We start from the raw sequence: 21,788 nt of genomic DNA, 5'->3' as shown, positions 1-21,788 counted from the left end.
ATTGGGATTATGTCAATTCCTCCTAGCTCCACATGAAGCATACCATCCAACAAACACCTGGCTAGCTCAGAAAACACCAGATGGCGCATCCTCGGATACGGGCAAGTGGGCTCAGACCTGGCCCTCGGAAAAATTTCAACTGATCATAACTTGCTAACCAAAGTCCCGATCGGCAATCCGAGAAGACAGGCATGCTCCATAATTCAAGTTCTACGCATCTATTCACTGACACTTGCCTAGGCTACCTGTCCCCAACTGCCCTATCCGTCCGGGATCTGCTACACCTTATATCTTTGCATTGCAATATCTTGAGCACCGGGGCTCCGTTTGACGAGCCGTCTGGACCGGCTTCTAGAGCACATCAAACACTACATTCCAGAGCATTGACTTGGCACTATATACACCTTCATCATCCATCCCAATTGAGCCAACTTGGAGATTTTTAGCCTAAAAAGCTGCCTTGAGCATACATTCCCGCTTCCCTTTGGCTGCCCAGGACCTTGGTTCCTGCCTTAGCCTTCTGCATTGCACTTGCCTACTGCCTCTGCCTCGCATAGACCACTTTCCAGCTTAGACCGACTTTGGCTCCACCAACGTAGCTAAGTAGATTATTGAGTAGATTACTTAATGGAGAGAGATAATTTTCACACACAAGAGATTATAGAGTAGAGAGAGAGAGAGAGAGAGAGAGAGAGAGAGAGAGAGAGAGAGAGAGAGAGAGAGTACACATGATATACGTGGTTCACCCAATGTGGGCTAGTCCACGGGAAAGCAGCTACTCAATGGCTTTAGTACTTCAAAACAAGAAGTAGGTTACAAAGGGATTATACCCTTTTGGAGCTCCCGCCTTGCTTCACTCTCACCACCTCACACCCACCTTGTTGCATCAACTTCACACTATGAAATGTGTGTAGAAATGGCCTCCTTTTATAGGCCAAAAGGGCTGCCCTCTCTCATGAGAGGTAGTCATGTGTAGCCGCCCTTGAGTAGATAAGTCCCAATCAGACCCTCCAATCCACCCATGTGTGGCCGCCCTTGAGAAGACAATTCCTCTTTCGAATTCGGCCATCGGCCACCGACCATTGACTTCTGATCATCAGCCACCAACCATTGGCTCCTATTTCACAAACACATTCTTCTACCTATTGTACATAAATGGCCCTTCTACTATTTTTATTTTCTCTCACTACAATGGCCAATTTTTAGTGACAGAAAAATTATTTGAGCAGACCAAAAGTGAAATTTGGTGACAACCAAAAGTGGTTAGAAAAATAAAAAGCAACTTATCAAGGGACCTAATTCATAGTGTGTACAACTAGTGTCATTAGAAAATTTTGGAGGTCATTTGGAGGGCCTTGTAAGAAATTGTATTTCTCTCTCTAGAAACTTTTTTTAAAATGCACTTGCACCTTGTGAGTACGTCCAAAAGGACAACCAGACACTTTAAAAAGTAGATTTATATTCCCAATCGTCCTTGAAAACGGTCACTTTTTTATTTAATGTGAGCGTCTTTTTCAGGAGGCAGGTGCGGCGCATTCAAGGCAGCTTACGTCATCACTGAAAGTTGAAAAGTCACAAACTATCAAATAGTGATAGATTTTGAGGCTTTTGACACCACCAATGCGTCCGGAACACCAAAATACCCTAAAAATGAATGTCTACTTGTCTCATTCCGACATCCGGAGAGGCAAAAAATGTCAAAAAATCCCAAAAAATGGGCTTTTTACTTAAGGCGCGCGAGGAGGCATTCTAAAATGCTAGAATGCCCCTCTGCGCGCCGTTAGTACAAAGCTCCTTTTAGTGATTTTTGGACAATTATCTTTCAAGAAAGCCTACCCATGTTTCTCTATTGCACTTTTGCACCATGCTCTCTCTCTCTCTCTCTCTTTCTCTTTAAATATGCTAAGCTATAGAAAGGAGAGGGAGAGGGAGAGGGAGAGGGAGAGAGAGAGTCTCTCTTTAAATATGCTAAGCTATAGAAAGGAGAGGGAGAGGGAGAGGGAGAGGGAGAGAGAGAGAGAGAGAGAGAGAGAGAGAGAGAGTGAGAGACTCCCATTACTAACGGCGCGCGTGGAGCATGTTTTGACCTCAAAAAACACCTCCTCGCGCCGTTAGTATAAGGTAACAGAAAGACTCTCTTTCTCTCTCTTTCCCCCGCCTTACTTCCTCTCTCTATAACACTCACACATACACACATAAACACATACACTGGTGGATGCACAATACTAAAGGCGCGCATAGAGACATGCACACCGGTTGTGCCTCTCTACGCGCGCCTATAGTATAGAGAGAGAGAGAGAGAGGAGAGAGAGAGAGGGGCTCTTTGTGTTTGTGTGTGTGTGTGTGTGTTATATTTGTGTGTCTGTGTGTTTGTGAGTGTGTGTGTGTATGTTATATTTGTCTTTGTGTGTGTGTGTGATCAAAATGCACTTTGTAGAATTGTAACAATGGGTGTGCGTGCTCACTCTTATAGACCCGAAATTATGATCTCTAAGGCTAAGATGATGAAGAAAAAACCTATGTGATAGATGGAGGCCTTTTTAGAGATTTTTTGACATTTTCCTCTCAAAAAGCTCTCTAAAAGAGGAAAAAAGGGCCTTTTTACTAACGGCGCACGATGAGGCATTCCAAAATTTTGGAATGCCCCCTCGCGCGCCGTTAGTAAAATGTTCTTTTAGGGGTTTTTGACATTCTTTGCCTCTTTGGATATCGGAGCTAGGCAAGGACATTCATTTCTAAGATATTTGGGCATTCCGGACGCATTGACAGTATCAAAAGTTTCAAAATCTTCCACCACTTGATAGTTTTGTAACTTTTTGAATTCTAGTGATGACGTAAGCCGTATCAAATGCACCGCATCTACTTTCTGAAAAAGGTGCTCGCATTAAATGAAAGAGAGTGATCGTCTTCAAGGACCACTAGATTATTAAATGAGGAGAGGGACACCTTTTATATTTTTGTTAATATCAATCTATTTTTCTACGTAACGTAGGCTCTTCTCTCATTGGAGGAGCTTATTTTCCTCTCTCTTCCAAAAGGCCCTCCAAAAGACCTCCGAAATCTCCTAATGGGGTCAAGAAACTTGGAGAAAATCTTTATTTTGGGTTAAAAAATAATAATCGTGATTTTTGCAAGTGACCCAAACTTCATGAAACTTGTCAAGGGGTATATTCATAGTGTGTGTAACTAATGTGGGTCAAGAAACTTCAAAAAAATCTTCATTTTGGGTCAAAAGATAAGAATCGAGAGTTTTATAAGTGATCCAAACTTCATGAAACTTGTCAAGGGACTTATTCATAGTTTGGCTATTTGTACGGTGGATATCAAAGCCATTCAAAGCCATTATGCAAAGAATGTCCCGACCAAACCATGGTGGACAGAAGTGGAGTTAAGTTTCAACAGCGATGGTGACCAAAATTGGGAGAGAAAAGTAAATCCAAATTTGAAGTGATGGATTTGAAAGAGTGATTGCAGTAGGAACGTGAATTTGAGAAGCAGATGAATAAGGTCTCGCTCATTAAAGAGGGTGCAATCCAAGAAGTCAACCTGGGAACACCAGACAACCCCAAATCTTTCAAGATTTGTGTGGATTTGGATGAATCTTTCCAAATGGATTTGCTCAAGATTTTGACGGAGTTCATGGATGTGTTTTCATGGGATTATTTGGATATGAATGGTCTTGATCCACATCAATTTGAAGAAGGATGTGATTCCCACCAAGTAGGCTAGATATTGCTTGAATCTAGATTATTTTAAACAGATTAATGAGGAATTGGATAGGCTATTGAAATTATTCCAATTGATAATCCAAAATGGATCTCATCAATTATGGTGGTTTCAAAGAAAAACAAAAAGCTGGGAATCTGTGTTGACTATCAAAAGTTGAATGCGGCTATGATATCGGATCCTTGTTACTCCCCTTTGGATGAGGTGTCCAGTCAACAGATATACTCTTTTGTGAATGGTTATAGTGGATACAATCAGGTCCAAATGACAATCGCAGATCAACCAAATATCACATTCATAATATCATGGGGAGTCTTTGTGTCCATGGTGTTGTGGTTTGGATCGAGGAATTTATTCAGTAGTTTCTAAAAGGATATGCAACAGATATTTGATTCGTACCTAATTGATTTTATGCGCATTTTTTTGGATGATTTCTCCATTTTTGGGGATAAACTGAAGCATTTGCATCATTGAGATTGAGCCTAAATTTGATGAAATGTGTGTTTGCGATGGCCATCAAATTGTTCTTGGGCCATATCATCTGAAAAGACGGCATTGCGATAGATCCCAACAAGATTGCACCCATTATGCAAGCAACCTACCTGATTCACCAAAGGCCATCCTTAGCTTTCTTGGTCAAGTTCTATGGCATGGCCGGCATTTACAATTCTTGACGCATATTACGGTGCCGTTCAATGTGATGGCACATATGGACAAGAAAAAATTTAAGTGGACTTCCAAATGTGATTTGGCTTTTTGCCATCTCACCAGATCACCCGTTCTTTTACCTTTGGATTAGGGTAAGGATTTCCATGTCTTTGTGGATGCGTCTGATATCACAATCGGAATGGTACTAATGCAAGAGACATTCAACATCTAGTTCAAATTTGTTTATTATGCGAGTAGAAGACTTTCCACAATAGAGAAAGGTTATTTAGTGACGGAGAGGGAATGTTTGGGTATGGCGTACTCGGTGAAAAAAGTTCAAACATTACTTGCTTGGATAATTGTTTTATTTCCATGTTGACTATTTTGCACTGTTGTTTCTAGTACGACAACAAAATTTGATAAGAAGATTAGCCAAATGGATGATTTTATTATAGGAATTTGAATTTGAAGTGGTGCATTGACCTGGTGTGCAACATGTGACGGCAGACTATTTTTCTCAATTGGACGAAGAAGCATTCACTAGTGTTGATGATGAGTTGTTGAATACACATTTGTTTAAGAGCAAGAGCAGAAGACAAAATTGTCGCATCTCCAAAACCTATGTCATAATCATGGTGTGAGAAGGAGAGGATTTTTCTACAGGATAGAGTTATGCCAGGCCATGTGATTGTTGATTATCAAAAGAGAGTAGTGTTAAAAAGTCACATGTTTGAAATCTGATGGGTTAGATCTATTACGGAAATATGTGGGGTGAATCACTCTAATGTGTCCTTGAACTTGAACTATGAGCAATCCTCGAGGAGACCCATGAAGGTTTTTTGGGGGACATTTGGTGTTGATATTTAATTCATGGCAAGGGAAACATAAAGGAAAGCTTAATTTGTGGTGGTTGGACCCGTATTGTGATGAAAGTACAGGTACCAATGCGTTCTTTTTGTGGAATTTGGATGGCACTTTGATTTTGAGTTTGGTGCATTGGTTCAAACTACAACATTACATTGGGATGGTGCCTAATAATAACGAGGAGAACATCACGATGGCTAGTCCAACTATCATTGTAATTATGTTAGTGTGCATTTTTGAATGTGAACTCTATTCCCGAGGGGGATATTTTAGGCATCATGAGTTGGATACTAGAATGAGTAGTGTAATTGTGATATGGCATGGTGGTCCATTAATTGCTACATGTATAAATTCACTAATCGAGGCATGGTCTGTGGTGTTCAATATGCACAAGAAATTCTATAAAAGAGATTCACTATGTTAGTGTGCATTTTTGAATGCGAACTCTATTCCCGAGGGGGATATTTTAGGCATCATGAGTTGGATACTAGAATGAGTAGTGTAATTGTGATATGGCATGGTGGTCCATTAATTGCTACATGTATAAATTCACTAATCGAGGCATGGTCTGTGGTGCTCAATATGCACAAGAAATTCTATAAAAGTGTGGTGCCTGTTTTGGACTCACTTTTACACAATGAGTGTTTTTCTGCTACATGTGTGAGCTTTTGCGCTTTCTTGAGAAAATATGCTATCTATAAGCTTTTGTGTAGCCCATCTTTGGTCTCCTACAACTTCTCAAGCTCTCTACAAGGAAATCCATGGCACCAGTAGTGGGGTGAGCTAGCATGAAGGCCCTTACTTCCATCAATAACTAGATGATGGAAGGCATGAAGATATAGCTTGAGCATAGGCGATTACTGAAATACACTCTCATTTATTGGGCATAGGTACAATCTCACCCACATACATTCTTCATTCTACAAGAACGCGCTATGTCGTTTGCCTGCTATACAGGGGTGACAATTCCGACAAAGAAGACATCAATGCCGGACACGGTTGCAGCTTATGCTAATCTGACTAGCAACAAATTTTGATTGCATGGTTAACCATCACTGGTAGGAACAAAATTAACAATTGCAAGCCATACTAGCACAAAGGGAGAAAATATCCGAGCTGGCTACATAGAATTAACAACTGATGGAGAGATTAGAGGAGATTAAAAAGTAGCTACATTAAGCCGAGTCTCTTGCTTTTTGGTTGAAACAACGCAAGAAGCAGGCTCAACAACATGCTCGTGAGGCTCTAGAAGCAGACACTACAACGGAGGAACGACAAGCAAAGTTTGCTAGAAGTGTTTCAGGGGAATTGGCAAATCATAGGGCAAAGTACTCCCTCAAACTCACTTACAAGAAGGCCAGCTCCAAATTACTTCCCCTTACCAAAGATGACCTAGATGCAGTGGTGTCCTTGTTGAAGGAGGATATTCAAGTTCATTGGGAGAGAGAAAAAAAGAAATGGCAATCGGCTCTAAGGCCTGCTCTTGGCCTCATCCCTTGAGTCAGTGCATCGGGGTAAGAAAAATGTTCATGATTCTGACCCAATTCGTCAAAGAGATATTTTTAGCAACCATGTATCTCATGCGGAGATTCCTAACCGGTTGCAGAATGTGGAAATGGAACTTCTGACGATAGAGGTGGAGCTGGAAACTTTAGAAACCCAATTGATGTCGGGCAAGGAGGAGGAGGAGGAGCCCCAACAAGAAGTGACTCAGTAGAAGAGCAGCGTGGTGAAATATAAAGCTCTTTTCCAATGCACTGCGTTCTGCCTGAATCAGTATGCTAACTCTTTGAGTCTTTACATTCCTCTAGCTCCCACTTGGTGGAATGAAGCTTCTAACCTGTTAAGGTGGCACTATTCAAATTATTGACTTTTTGTTGCCTTGCGGCCCTATGTCAAGCTGAACCCATCTCCCCTTTTGCTCCGCATCCTGATTCTTCTATTGGACTCTAGTTTCTTTGTATGTGGGATCTTGCCCTTCGTGCATGCCAAACGTTAGGTCATTAGAATCCTTAATCAATGTATGAATCGATAGGAGCGTGGATTGAAAATGGTGTGACTCTCTTGTTGTTAGCGGGTACGCCGCGACGGACGATGGAGCACAGCGAGAACACAGACCAACAAACTGTCAATCTGAGGACATAGCTAACCCAACTAGGGCATGGAGGCAATCTCTGGGTTGTCAACCCTGAGCTAGACACGAACAACACTCTACAGTCACTAATCCTACCACAACACTACAATAAAGCAAAGAAACAGACAACACATCCTACGAAACACTACAAGCTCGAAAGAGTCTCAAATCATATCGGAATGACTCGAAATCGGAGGGTAAGACTCACAAGGACATATCCTATGTGGCCAAACACCTAAACCCTGAAAACCATAACTGTAAGACCTCTAATCGCTGTCGCGATAGACTCAAAACAACAATTTCCAAAGTGTTCGGAACTGATCTACAAAGACATCAACACAAAGAGCTTCTCGCCTTGATTCTAACGACTACTCGATCATTCAGAAGGGATGTCGTTTGAGGTACTTACGACCAAATATAGCTCGTAGAAGGCGGGCTCGCGATGTGGTCCTCGGCTTGCATTGCTTGCGTCGACGCGGAGAGCTCCTCGATGCTAACACGCTCCTACTCTCATATTTGCAATGTGATTAGTGTGCGCGATGGTGTGTGTGCGTGAAGCTCACTACTGTGTGCTGCAAAACACATGACTGTATATTAATTGAGATAACGTAATGTGTTCTTTACAAAGCCTTAGGTTTTAGCTTATATACAAAGCCTTCAAACCTAATGTCCGGCCAGATGACCTGAATTGTCCCTAGGCTTCTACAGAGCTTAATTACAAGAAATTGAGTTGGCTTTACTCATTATACAAGCATCTGCAGCCAAAATACAAGTGCCGATTTAAAATATGAGGTTCCCGTAAACATTACAAAAGTGGCCATAATGGCTCAAAATAATAATAACGGGATATTCGATGACGTCCATAAACTTGTATCTTCATGTTGCAGCATCCATCTTCATCTTCATTACTTCATCACCATCTTCATGTGGAATATTTATAGAATCTTTGAGGAATCTTTAATGGAATCTTTATGGAAACGTTGTTGAAAGGGCGTCCTTTCAACACTCTCCCCCTCCGAATTCTTGTCGTCCCTGACAAGATCCTATGTCTTTGCTGGCCTTGACGAGTTCTTGATGTCTTGGTGCTGGTTGAAGTTGTTGTGGCAGCCTCTTCTGTAGTTGGTCGCTTTGTGTGATGTTAAAGCTGCCTTGAAGTTATACCTGTAGTGTATTTGAAGCCTGTAACTCTCCCCCTCCGATTGGTTGCTGTATCTTGAATTGCATGAGGTCGTATCTGCAACAGTTCGTTGTCATTGTAGCTCTAGTTTGTTGTTCCTGTGGTTGTTATTTGGTAGTCGTACCTGTAAGTTGACTTGAAGCTTTGTCAAGCTGTTTTTTTGGCCTCTCCCTTTTGACTTGTCAGTAGATTTGCAATTAGTATTGTGGGGATATCGTGGTTCTTCTTGTTTTCATTGTTATAAAAAATAAAAGAGTAAAAGTAAAATGTAGCGTATATACAAAATGAAGGTCTTAGATACCTAGATAAGACTAAAGGGAAAAACCTAGTGGGAAAAAATGTTTTTAGTCATAATTAAATGGGAGGCTATATGTACTTAGGTCTGATGTTATAGAGTTATGATGAGTTAAAGTACATATGGACACATGGCTACTAGTATGGGCTTGATATACATGGATAGGTGTTAGTAGCTTGAAGTCAGAGTCATTGTTGTTGAGCAAAGGCTCATAAAACATGTTTCCGCTTGGTCATCGTCATTTGTTTGTGTAAGTGCATGGGTGGAATAAAAAAGAGTGCCTAATGCATATGTCCAATGATGGGACATCTATATGCTTGCACAGAGTTATGCATGTTAAACAAGATGCGGTGCGAGAGAAGAGTATTGATGGGTTCTTCATGGAGTTAGTGTAGCAAGCAAAACATATAGCATGAGTGCTTCAAAAGCTTTCACTACTCACAAGAAGGGTTTTTGCTGTCGAGGTTTCTCCACTCTTCCTCATTGTGTCAAGTGCGTGAGTGTTTTTGTTTTGGACTACTTCGCCTTCTCCACCTTATATATTATATGGAATTTGACTCTTATGCTCACCTCTTCCAACATGAGTGACATGACTTTATGTATGCTCAACTCTCCAGCTTGAGCTTATACCTATTAGCTAGACTCATAGACCACAGAAAAATATTAACTTGAAGCTTGGGTCTGACACTTCGCTCATTTAGTGGCTTAGCTGCCCGACTCTAGACTCTTATGCCATGTAAGTTTAATGGCGACTTGGACTTACCTGATCGCGGCCTGAAATCCAATTCCATATGCTTTTGATGTTTAGGCCTTTATCGTTATTTTTTGTTTGAGATGCCATGTTGTCCAATACATTGGCATATATCTGCTCTTCATTTCTTGGTAGCAAATTGTGGTCGCTTGATGAGACAGGTATTGATGTTGAAGCAATGGTTGATGAAGTCTTCTTCTTCCAGATAGTGTTCTTCAAAACTGTGACCTCCGTATTTACTGTTGCCGTCTTTTTGTTGTTAAGAGGCTATAAAGGAGTTGTGTATCTTTCTTGTTGTTGAGCCTCAATCGCAGATTTTGGAACCCACATTGTTCTTTTGCCTGGTGTGATCTCCTTTGCCACTTTCCTTGTTTCTTCTTTGACTTGATGGTACCTTTTCTTTAATTTCCAAATATGGCTGTTACTTTTGTAAAAGCCTTGCTCTTATAGTAATTGACGAGGTATCCATCTATAGGTTGTAGTACTCTTGGGTGTAGCGGGTGGCTGCTCTTCATTTCTTGATGTTTCTTGCTTTTCCTTGGTGATTCCTTGATAAGCTACTACCTTAGGTAACCAGATTTGAAAGTTAGCCTCATAGAATCCTTGTTCTTCGAGTAACTCGGCTGGAATGAATCTTTGGACTTTCTTGGAGGTGATCTTCACTTGACTTTGTTGGGTAGTCTGGTAGAATTCTGATTTCATTACCCAAACTTGTCGTATGGTTTGTCCAGTGGAAGACCCTTTCTTTTTCTTTTTGTACCTGTCCTTTCTCTTGGTTGAGTTATGTGATTGACGTTGACGGCTTTGTTGATTCCTGACTAAGTGGTTGTCATGGGATGGATATCGCCAGGCTGTTATCTTGGGCTTGTTGACCCAAACATCTGAATTTCCTTTCTTGTAGCCTTGTGCAATAATTGACTCGTTTGATGTGATCCATCGTGTTACCTTTGCTTGTTGAGTTTGTTCCTGTGATTGTATCCAAATTGGATCATTAACTTTAATCTGTGCCTTGGATACTAGCACTTGGTTGACCTGTTTTGACTTCCTTTGGAGACTTTCGGGTGATGGAAACTTCGGTTGATAGACTTTTTTCTTGGGTTTCCATTGTTTTGTTGATGGTTTGGCTTTTGATGTAGAGGCTTTGTCTTGCACTTGCATTGGCTGGGCTAGAGACTGTGGGCTTACTTTAGCTTTTCCTTTTTCAATAGCCAAGAATCTTTGAACTGTGGTAGGCTTGACCTCTGTTTCCACTTGATAGCTTGTCGCGATGACTATTGTTGAAGATTCTGGCTCGTCTTCAAAGACTTGTGCCCATGGCTTGGACAAAATTAAGTGTGTTCCCATTTTTCGAGAATCTACCACCAAGAATTTTTCTTTGACATTCTGTGAGTGTAGTTGGACAGTAGCTTCTGCAATCCCCATACTTATAACATCCACTTCAAGTGAGATATTTACCTTTATCTGAATATCATAAAGCTTTGGCTTACCTAGAAGTAACCACATGCCATATGACATGACATTAGTCGTGGAATTTGTATCAATTTCTGCCATAAAATTCATCTTGACCCCGTCTTGTGCACTTAGCAAAAATTTGATCTTCTTTGGTACTAGATTGCCTGTGTTCTCTTGAGTGACTTGAATCTTTGGCCTGGACTCCTTGTCGTCTTCTTCTTCATTGTTCACACTTGTGAGTTCATATGTGTGTTCTAGCTCCTGCTTGACCACCATTTCCTCTGATATGTCTTTTGGAGAGACAAAATCAACATTTGGTTCCTGTAGTTTCATAGGCTCTTCTTCCTCGACTTCAGCTGTTGAAATGTCACCAATAGTGTCTGAACTTCTCGTCACTTGCTGCACCTCTTCTTTGATTGATTCCAAGTCTTCATATTGCTCGTTTGTAGGCGCTGGACCTGAAGCATCTTCTTTGGATCTTAGCCCTTCTTCCTGCAACTTTGCTTTGTTGACTTGCGGCTCCTCCTTTGTACTATGCATTCGAGTTGGACAGTTTGTAATCAAGTGTGTTATTGCACACTGATCGCAAAGAGCACCTATTTCTATATGACCAGTATTCGGGCTAGGTATCTGGTTTTGTGTTATCCCCATAGCTGATAACCCTGTTTTGAACTCATACTCAGATTCATCATCTGTCTCACCCATAACCCTTAGCATGTAATACGGGACTATGTCATACCCATTCTCATCGCAAAATTTTGTTGGTGTGGTCTCATTAACACAGACATCCAAAGTAGCCAATATCTGAGTCCACTCTAGCGGTTCTAACGCCTCTTTCAAAAAAGGTTCTCTTATGTAAGCATCATCTTCTAAGACCCTCTCTAAGGAATTATCATTTCTCCCAAAGTCACTACACTCCGATGCTCCGCACATCCAGATTTCTTTCTTTTTGCCCATCCACGGATGGTCTATTGATCCACTTTGTGTTGCAGAATCAAAATCTTCCACGGGCGTTCTAGTTACATGTTGGTAACTATGATTTTTCATATTTACACGTGTTGTGGTTTCAGCATGTCTCAAGTATAGATAATCATAACCCCAATCTTGTACCATCTTGAGTTGTCTCATGAATGGTCTTCCAAGGATGATTTCATATTTATTTTTCTTGCCAAAGTCAACTATGGCAAAAGTATGCGCATACTCTATACCACAAGAAGACACCACTATCGCTTCTAGCAATCCCATGGGTCTTTCCACATGCCCATCCGCTAACTGTAATTTTATTCTGGTTGTTCTAAAGGCGGGCCTACCCCATTTCTCCCATATTTGTTTTGTTGCTATGGCAATTCCTGCTCCGCTGTCAAGTATAGCTTTTGTTTCAATCCCGTTGTACTCGACATGCAAAGTGGCATTATCATCTTCTCCTTCACAATACTCTCCTACTTTGTTCAGAGGTACCGGTCTTACATTTGATCTAGGCTTCTCAATCTCATCTAGCTCTTTTTCCAGGAACCTTAACGGGATTTTGATCCCAATTTTTTCCAAGCATTTTCCTATATCCGTCCACATACTTGGCCTGATTTTCAAAAGTTCTGCCAATGTAATTGTGCACTTCACTGGCGTGGATAGCAGGTCAGTCAAAATTTTTGTGTCCAATTCTTTTGTCCCCCCTAGCCTCTGTGATGGAACTCTCACAATCTCAGACTTTGCCTCAAAATCTCCCATGTACTGTGGCAAAGTTCTTAACGATGCAGGTCTACTGTCTTCGGAGGCTACCGATCCTACGTCACCATAATATGACCTCGCATCAACACTCATTTGTGGTCTATCTAATGTGATTTTAGGAAATGGTGCTGGTCCAACATCCTCTTCTCTTTTTTGGGCATCTCGAACAGCCTTCCATAACTCCTCTGGCCACTGCTCCTCAACTATAGGAACATAGGGTGGGAAATCCCTCATTGATTCATCTGTTGTATTTTGAACTACCCTCGAGTCTTGCGACCTTGGCAGTGGTTCTTCCCTATGATCCACTTCTTCTCTAGGCAATTCGTCTACTTTAATGCTCTCGTCTTTGTGCAATGGGGTGACTATCCTATCCTTCACTTCTGATGGAGGTGGTTCTAGCAATGCTTGAGCAGTTTCAATGAGCTGCTTACACATTTCTAGCCTCTGCTTCTCTAGCTCAGGATAAGGATGGGTCATCCATCTTTGTTCTAAGGTCTGTCTATTTGCCAATCTAGCCTCATAAGCCTGTAAAATTGCGTCTAAAGGCTCATTCACTTTGTCCACTAGGACAGATCCTCTTGAACTAGCACTCTTGGGTGCTTCAGCTGGTTTAAGGGTTTCAGCTTCCCTTTGTTGTGTCTGTTGCTCTTGAGTTGTTTCCAACTCAGCTGTAACAGCCTTTTCTTTTCCTTTCTCCCTTTCTAGTCTCGCTTTCATTCTAGTCCTGCTTGCTCGTCTAGAGTTCTTACGGCTTTTGGAACTCTTACTAGTCTCTCCATCTGTAGGCTTCTGCTCTTGCACTTTTGCTTGTGCTCTTGTGAAAACGTTTACTGGAGCAACTTGCTTAGTTTCATCTTCTTGTTGTTTAAGCACCTGTTCTTTTGTAATTGTTTCTTTCTCTGTTGTTGTTGTCGTCTCTCCTTTTGTTGCGGCTCGTTCTTTCTCTGATTTGCTGGTAGAAGGAAAGGTAACATGTGGTTGCATTTTACCTTTCTTGCTTGGATTCTTAGGACAATCTAAAATCATATGTGTGATTGCACACTCATTACAATATACATTTATCATGATATCATGGTGTGGACAATCCTTAATCAAGTGATCACTACTACCACATCTGTCACATGGATGTCTTGGTTGTTGTGGCAATACTTGATATTGACCTTGAAGTGACCTATGATCTACCACATTGAGTCTTTCTATTTGAAGCTCATGACTCACACATGCATTTCTAGCAGCTATAGGTCTTTCACTTAAGCACACTTGTTTCGCTACAGGATGATATCTAGGCGGTTGAGAAATAACATGCTCAAACCCTGGTGGAGTGTTAGGTCTATAGTCAGGACAATGTTGCGTCGGTTGGTCCCCTCCACATGTCATGCACCTGCGTTGTTGAGGAACTCTATAGGCTGGTACTCTGTCAGAGTGGTTGATGCGTTGCATCACATTCTCTATGATTTTCTCCTCAACATTTACTTGGTTTTGTCCTAGATTCCCTCTTTGATCCTCAAGATCAGCGGTTTTCTTTTTCTCACTCGCATCATTCATCTTCTTCTGACCATCTTCATAGAATTTTCAATTGTCAACTAGGTCAACCGCCGCTTTGGTCACCTCTTCTAAGGTTTGGTATCTTTTCACGTATAGGTCCTTTTGGAGATTCTCATTCCTAAGCCCTCTGATGAAGCATAGGATCTGACGTTCTGGCGTGGGTAACTCTTGGGTAGGACATCTAGCAACATATTGCTTGAAACGCAGTATTGCATGTCGCAATGTTTCTGTTTCGCCTTGTTTAAATTCCTGAATCTTAGGAAGGGTGTTATGTTTTATGCCCCTCTTGGTGAATTCTTGAACAAATTCATCCAACATTTTCTCAATGGTTGTGAACTCTCTTCAGTTCAATAGTTCAAACCATGCTTGTGCATTGTCCTCCAATGTAAGTCCAAAACCCTCATACTGCGTGTGGAAGTCCTCTACTCGTTCTGCTCGTAGGACTTGCTTGAAAGACGAGACATGGGCGTATGGGTCTCCTATGCCATTGTACTTTCTATTTACCCATTTTCTTAGCTGAGATGGTCTTATACTTTGGGGTGCAAAGTATGGAACCATACTCCTCTCTGGTATCATATCATCTCTCGTTATCGCTCTAGGGGGAAATCCAGGTGGTGGTCCCCTCTTTGGAATTCTCTTAGAGGTTCCTGTGTTTGGTGGATGTATCTGAGGTCCTTCATTGACCAAATATCCACTCATCTCTAATTTGGTTCGCGGATTTGTGCTTTCTACAGCTCTATATTCTCGTCCATACTTGTCAACAAATAAAGATGTCCATTGTCGGTCGACCTCGTATGTATAGACATATAAGAGCTTGTATTCTGTCAGCTCATCTGGGTAAGGCTCTAAGCAACTGTAAAGGTTGAATTGATCTCCATTAATATACCTATATAGTCCTTCACTTTCATGGTTATACGTCCAAACTCTCTCCACAAAATTGGTCTTTATGTACTGTAGGTTTGGAAGATCTATTCTGGGCGGCTGCTCATCTATCCTTGCAATCCATGTGCTTGTATAAGCTGAGTCTGAGTCTGATGTAGACATGACTTCTAGAATTAATAGATCTAGCTTGCTGTAGTAATACCTCTCTCAGTGTGTTCAAGTGTTTTGGTCAGGGAAAATCCAAAACTATGTCCAAAACCATGAGCGTTTTCTCACAATTCTCTCAAATTGTCGGTTTTAGACACCCCTGACTTCCGGATGCATTTTGAGGCCTTAAACAACGTTTTTACTCTAAGATCTGTAGTGCTGCTCTCAAGCTACGTTTTGATAAAAAAAGTCTTGGAATCGGAGTCCGTATGTGAAAGTTATGACCAAAACAGTGACGTAATTTGGAAAGTTGCTCTATCTAATGTTTTTGCAAGTGATCAGTTTGAGCCCAAAATTGGTGTGTGCACTCCTTAGGCAATGATAAACCCAGTGGTATACTTGGTTTCAAAAAAATTTCTCAAAATTTTTTCCTCAGTTGTCTATCACGATAGACTCACCAAGTACCCCTTGCAGATGTCCAAATGCACTCAAACTTTGTGTACAGGGTATAATGGGCCTTCTGAACCCAAATATGAAGTCAGATTTCAATTTTGATTTTTCTACAGTGAATTTCTGAGTCTATCGCGATAGACTCACCAGAGTGTTACTGGGATACAATTTTTCAACTGTTTTTACAGATTTGAGTTCCCCCTTCTCTTGAGATACTACTCACCAAGTTTCAACCAATTTGGAATACTTTTCCTTTGTAATTTGCATCAAACAACAGTCTCTTTTATGATCTTGTGAAGTAATCCACTTAGATGCACTTCCAATGCTCCAAATTTACTCAGATTTTAACCATAGGCTCACAACAACATGTAGAACAAGGCCCTAAGGTCAGTTTTCAAAATTTTCAATTTTTGTGAAAAAACCCTAGTCTATCGCGATAGACTCACCAAGTTCTTCAGTTTTGAAAAATTTCCAGATTTCTCTTCACCATTGTGTTCCCTATGCTCAGTACACCTTGCTCACCAAATTTCACTTGTTTTGGACTTTTTCTTAGGCTCTAACTCCAACTCTAGAATTCTGAGTCTATCTGATCACTAGAAAATAGACTTAGGATGACTTCCCAATGTCCAAAATCCACCAAATTTTGTGTGTAACCTCCTGAGAGGCTAAACAAGCTATGCTCCAGAGGGTTTTGAAAATTTCAATTTCTTTGGCCCTGCTTTGAGTCTATCGCGATAGACTCAGCAAGTACCCCTTTTATAGGTCAAACTTGAACTTTGACTATACCACTGTGTTCCAACACCTCTCCTTAGTCCTCCTACCAATTTTCAAGTGGTTTGGACTTTTCCTTTGTCAGTTAGACCAGATCTGGTGTTTTCTACAAGTTGAATCCTCTCAAATGGTCTTACACCCACTTTTTGATGTCCAAATGACTTCAAAATTTTTATGTGTCCTTGATAGCACCTTTCCAAGCTATGCCATAGAGGTTTTTGAAAAATTTGGTTTCTATCACTGGGTTCTTAGTCTATCGCGATAGACTCACCAAGTATGCTAACATGACACTTTTTTCAAATTTTCTCTTCACAGATGTGTTCCCTATCCTCTATAGATCATGTATACCAAGTTTCACAAGGTTTGGAAATTTGGTCAAGTCCCTTTATCCAATTTGTCTCTGAAGTCTGACTCAAAACACCAGACTTGAGGTTTGGTGGTCTTCTTGATGTCCAATTTCAAATTTGAAATGATGGTTAAGGTCTAGGTGAGGAGTGGATTCAAGCTATCTAGTCACAATTTCCAAAAACTATCCCACTCAAAATGTCATGAGTCTATCGTGATAGACACAGCAGATTGTGCAGGAAAAGTCAACTCAAAATTGTGACTTCACTTTTAGATTCACCTTACTCTCTTGTGTCTATCCCTCAAATTTCATGCAATTTGGACACTTGGTTTGTGTTTTGGGCCATTTTTAGTGTTTTTGTCAGAACCTGAATCTCTATCTGGGCTTTAGATTCACTTCTAGTGATCCAAACACCTTGAAATTTTGTGTGTATGCTATGTAGGCTCTGATTAAGCTATCCCTAGGAGGGATTTGCGAAATAAGGTCCACAACTAAATATCCCCAACCTATCGCGATAGGCTCATAAAGTTTCCCAGTTTTGGTCTTTTTACAAAGTTCTCTTCACAACTAGTTTCCTTATCCTCTGTATAGTGAATACACAAAGTTGTGCAATGTTTAGACTATTGGTCAAGGTCTTTTTACCACTCTATCTCTGAACTTAGACTCTAAACACCAGACTTGAGGTTTGGTGGTCAAGCAGGTGTCCAAGTACACTCAATTTTTGGGAGTAGCCTTGTATTGATGTGTTTTACCTGTGGTATGAGGGATTTTGCCTGTTTGTGAGTCTATCTCCAATTCATCAGTCTATCGCGATAGACTAGGCAGAGAGCCACTGGAAAGTATTTTTTTCTCTGTTTTTGGACAGTTTGGTTCCCAATGCCCTTGGAAGCCTATCCCCAAAGTTTCATTCAATTTGGACTTCTTTTCCTTTGGATTCAAGCATTTCACAGTTCACTTCCTTACACTCGGAAAAAGCAAATTCCCACTTAGATGCACAAGCACTGTTGCAAATGCTTTGAAATTTCACATACAAGCTCTAGAGCATATGCAAAACAAGGTCTTGAGATCCAACTTTTTTGGAAAATGCAGATTTGGTTTCAGATTTTTGTTTTTTGGATTTTTTAAGTTTTTTTAGGTTTTTTTTTTTTTTGGGATTGGACCAAATCTGTGTTTTCCCCCTACCTTAAGGTCTCCATGCAAAAACAAGCACTCAAATCGGCTTTCAAACGACCATTTTAGAGCACTTTTACCATAATCAACACAATTCCACCTTTTGTGTTTTTAAGCACATTTTCATGTCAAAATTGCTCTAGATCTACATCACATGTCCTACACTACCTAAAGTCCTACTTTGGATGGTTGAATGGTTTTTCTTTTTTGCTTTCTAGCAAGCAAACAGCCTCCTGCTTACCTTTTGCGTTTTTCTTTGCGTTTTTTTTTCTTTTTCTCTTTCAAGTTCTTCACAACCAAACTCACAAACCATAAAACCTAATCTAAACACACAACAAAATAATATAACCATACCTCAACCTCATGGTGGACCACCTCGGCGAGACGTAGGCTCCCTGGCTATCCCTTAGTCAAGAGATCCGCTCTCTGACTTCCCACTAAGAAGGCAAATGGTGACAACACTCTAGAAAACTCTAAAGAAACGTTATACTATCAAACACGAGTGATGCGGTCTACGCTAGTTTAGGCGCTTCGTCCCTGGAAACGGCACCAATGTTAGCGGGTACGCCGCGACGGACGATGGAGCACAGCGAGAACACAGACCAACAAACTGTCAATCTAAGGACGTAGCTGACCCGACTAGGACATGGAGGCAATCTCTAGGTTGTCAACCCTGAGCTAGACACGAACAACACTCTACAGTCACTAATCCTACCACAACACTACCATAAAGCAAAGAAACAGACAACGCATCCTACGAAACACTAGCTCAAAACAGTCTCAAATCATATCGGAATGACTCGAAATCGGAGGGTAAGAATCACAAGGACATATCCTATGTGGCCAAACACCTAAACCCTGAAAACCATAACTGTAAGACATCTAATCGTTGTCGCGATAGACTCAAAACATCAATTTCCAAAGTGTCCGGAACTGGTCTACAAAGACATCAACACGAAGAGCTTCTCGCCCTGATTCTAACGACTACTCGATCATTCAGAACGGATGTCGTTTGAGGTACTTACAACCAAATATAGCTCGTAGCAGGCGGGCTCGCGCTGTGGTCATCGGCTTGCATTGCTTGCGTCGACGCGGAGAGCTCCTCGATGCTAACACGCTCCTACTCTCATATCTGCAATGTGATTAGTGTGCGCGACGGTGTGTGTGCGTGAAGCTCACTACTGTGTGCTGTAGAACCCATGACTGTATATTAATTGAGATAACGTAATGTGTTCTTTACAAAGCCTTAGGTTTTAGCTTATATACAAAGCCTTCAAACCTAATGTCCAGCCAGATGACCTGAATTGTCCCTAGGCTTCTACAGAGCTTAATTACAAGAAATTGAGTTGGCTTTACTCATTATACAAGCATCTGTGGCCAAAATACAAGTGCCGATTTAAAATATGAGGTTCCCGCAAACATTACAAAAGTGGCCGTAATGGCTCAAAATAATAATAACGAGATATTCGATGACGTCCATATACTTGTATCTTCATGTTGCAGCATCCATCTTCATCTTCATTACTTCATCACCATCTTCATGTGGAATCTTTATAGAATCTTTATGGAAACGTTGTTGAAAGGGCGTGCTTTCATCACTTGTGTACCTTATTTTTCATGCGGAGTTATATAGCTTGATGCGCTCTGCATTATGTAATTGTATTCAGAGATGTATTTTGATGATATTAGTACTATAATTTCTCTTCGATCTCTTTTACCTTATATGTGTGTAATGGTATAGTTTTGAATTTTGTATGTAGTCATCTTTATACACAGATAACATGCATATATGCATGGACACGTGTGTATAAAAATTTTAATACATGTATCTGGAAGCTTTTTCAATGTGATACTAAGTTTCAAATATGGTGGACAATGTATATATGGTAAATAATCATGTTGCTTGTCGACAATCTTGATAGGCACATATACATGTGTGGATAGAGTGTCCAAGCTTTCTATGTGATGTCAAGTGTCTTCTTTTGGCTATAGGGTGTGCTTTTTAGCTTTCTAGAATGTAAATAATGCAAGTGGAAAGTGTGGGTACTCTCATCCCGCCTGGGAAGTTTGGCACGTGCATTAACTATCTGTTTGCAACGCTCAATATGCAGCCATGTACAAACCACCCTAGAAGTGGCCATGAAGTTTAGGCATCAAGGATCAAGCCTACAAAATTTGGTGGAAATCGGAGTTTGTTTGGAATTTTTCTCACAAAAAATGGCCGTTGAGAGTCGAAACTGGCCAAAATGGCCCAAAAAGATCATTAATGGGTCAAATAGGTGTGAAAAGGAATATTTTTGACACATCACTCACGGTTCCATGAGTATCCAAGCTGAGAGAGGGTGTGTGGAGTGTAATAAGCACTTTCACTATGTGTGTGTGTGTGTGTGTGTGTGTGTATGTACATATTTTTAAGAGAGGTGTCCGTTTATTTCTACACCCCCTCTTGGGTTGTAGCATGACCACAACACACACACACACACACACACACACACACACACACACACACACACACACACACACACACACACACACACACACAAACACACACACACATGTGTGTGTGTGTGTGTTGAGCAACAATGCATTAGGAGGGGCTTAGGGTTGTCCAACACACCCCGTCTTGTGTTATCTTGCCACTACAACTTTGTCTCGCCACGTGTCGGCCATGCGTGTGGGTGCACACACTTATTCACCTCAAATAAAATGTCTTTCATCACTATTATCAAACACTTTTTTCACGTCAACAATTTTGTCTACTTCTCTCTCTCTCTCTCTCTCTCTCATGCTTATTTTCCCTACCTTGGTATTGGTATTTGTTTGAACCCTTTTCCTTCAACTCCTCAATTTTGCTCAAGTTTTACGGTCTTCTATGGCACCTACCAAGCATAAAGCCGCTAGGAAGGTGTACACACCGCAGAGAGGAACAGTTAGGGAAGGTTTTTCTATGGTAGATGTTGCTCAAGTCTCAGCTTCACGTGTCGCATGCAAAATTTTTCCTACGATACGTGTGACCATGAGGAACCAATGATACGAGCAAATTAAAAGTTTGTTGATGAAGCCTCACAAACTCCAAAGGTACATATCCCTTGCAATACCTAAGATGTGAGGTCCGCCAATGAAATGATCTTATTTTATGATGGGCCCCACGTAGTGCGATGGGTTGCCTTCACAAAGCAAGTGCGGACTATCTTATCAAGTTATTCCAAAATAGCTATGTAATGACAGCTCATGCACATAGGTCAACATTGATGCCACAAGACTTCAACGCCCTTCAACTCATCTGACTTAAGTATGAAAAAACATTGGTGCTGTTGAACATATTTGGCAAGAGAATGGACAACATTCTGAGTATCACATCCCAATGTTGATCAAAATGTAACATGTTTGAATATGGAAAAGAAATTTCAACAAGAGGAATAAATGCAAGTCATGCATGGGTATGAAGAGCCTAGTAATGACATCTATGAACTACTACCTTGCAAAATTCTCACATAGTTTCTATGGGAATGTCGCAGGTTACTGAAATCTTTTTGGCTACTTGTTGAAAATTCTTGTGAAACTTTATACCAATTGTATCAAATCTTGTAATTCCCCTAGAGGCACTGGCCTAAGAGGATAAATGGAAGGAGATGACAATTTTGAGTTGCAAGGGGCCCAAAAAAAGAGGGGCATTGTTGTAGCTAGAGGGTGTCAGCAAGCATA

Source organism: Adiantum capillus-veneris, chromosome 14 (assembly GCF_014529385.1).
Source record: "Adiantum capillus-veneris isolate H3 chromosome 14, ASM1452938v2, whole genome shotgun sequence".
Lineage (NCBI taxonomy): Eukaryota > Viridiplantae > Streptophyta > Polypodiopsida > Polypodiales > Pteridaceae > Adiantum > Adiantum capillus-veneris.
The sequence above is the reverse complement of the archived record's forward strand: the minus strand, read 5'-3'. Positions refer to the sequence as shown.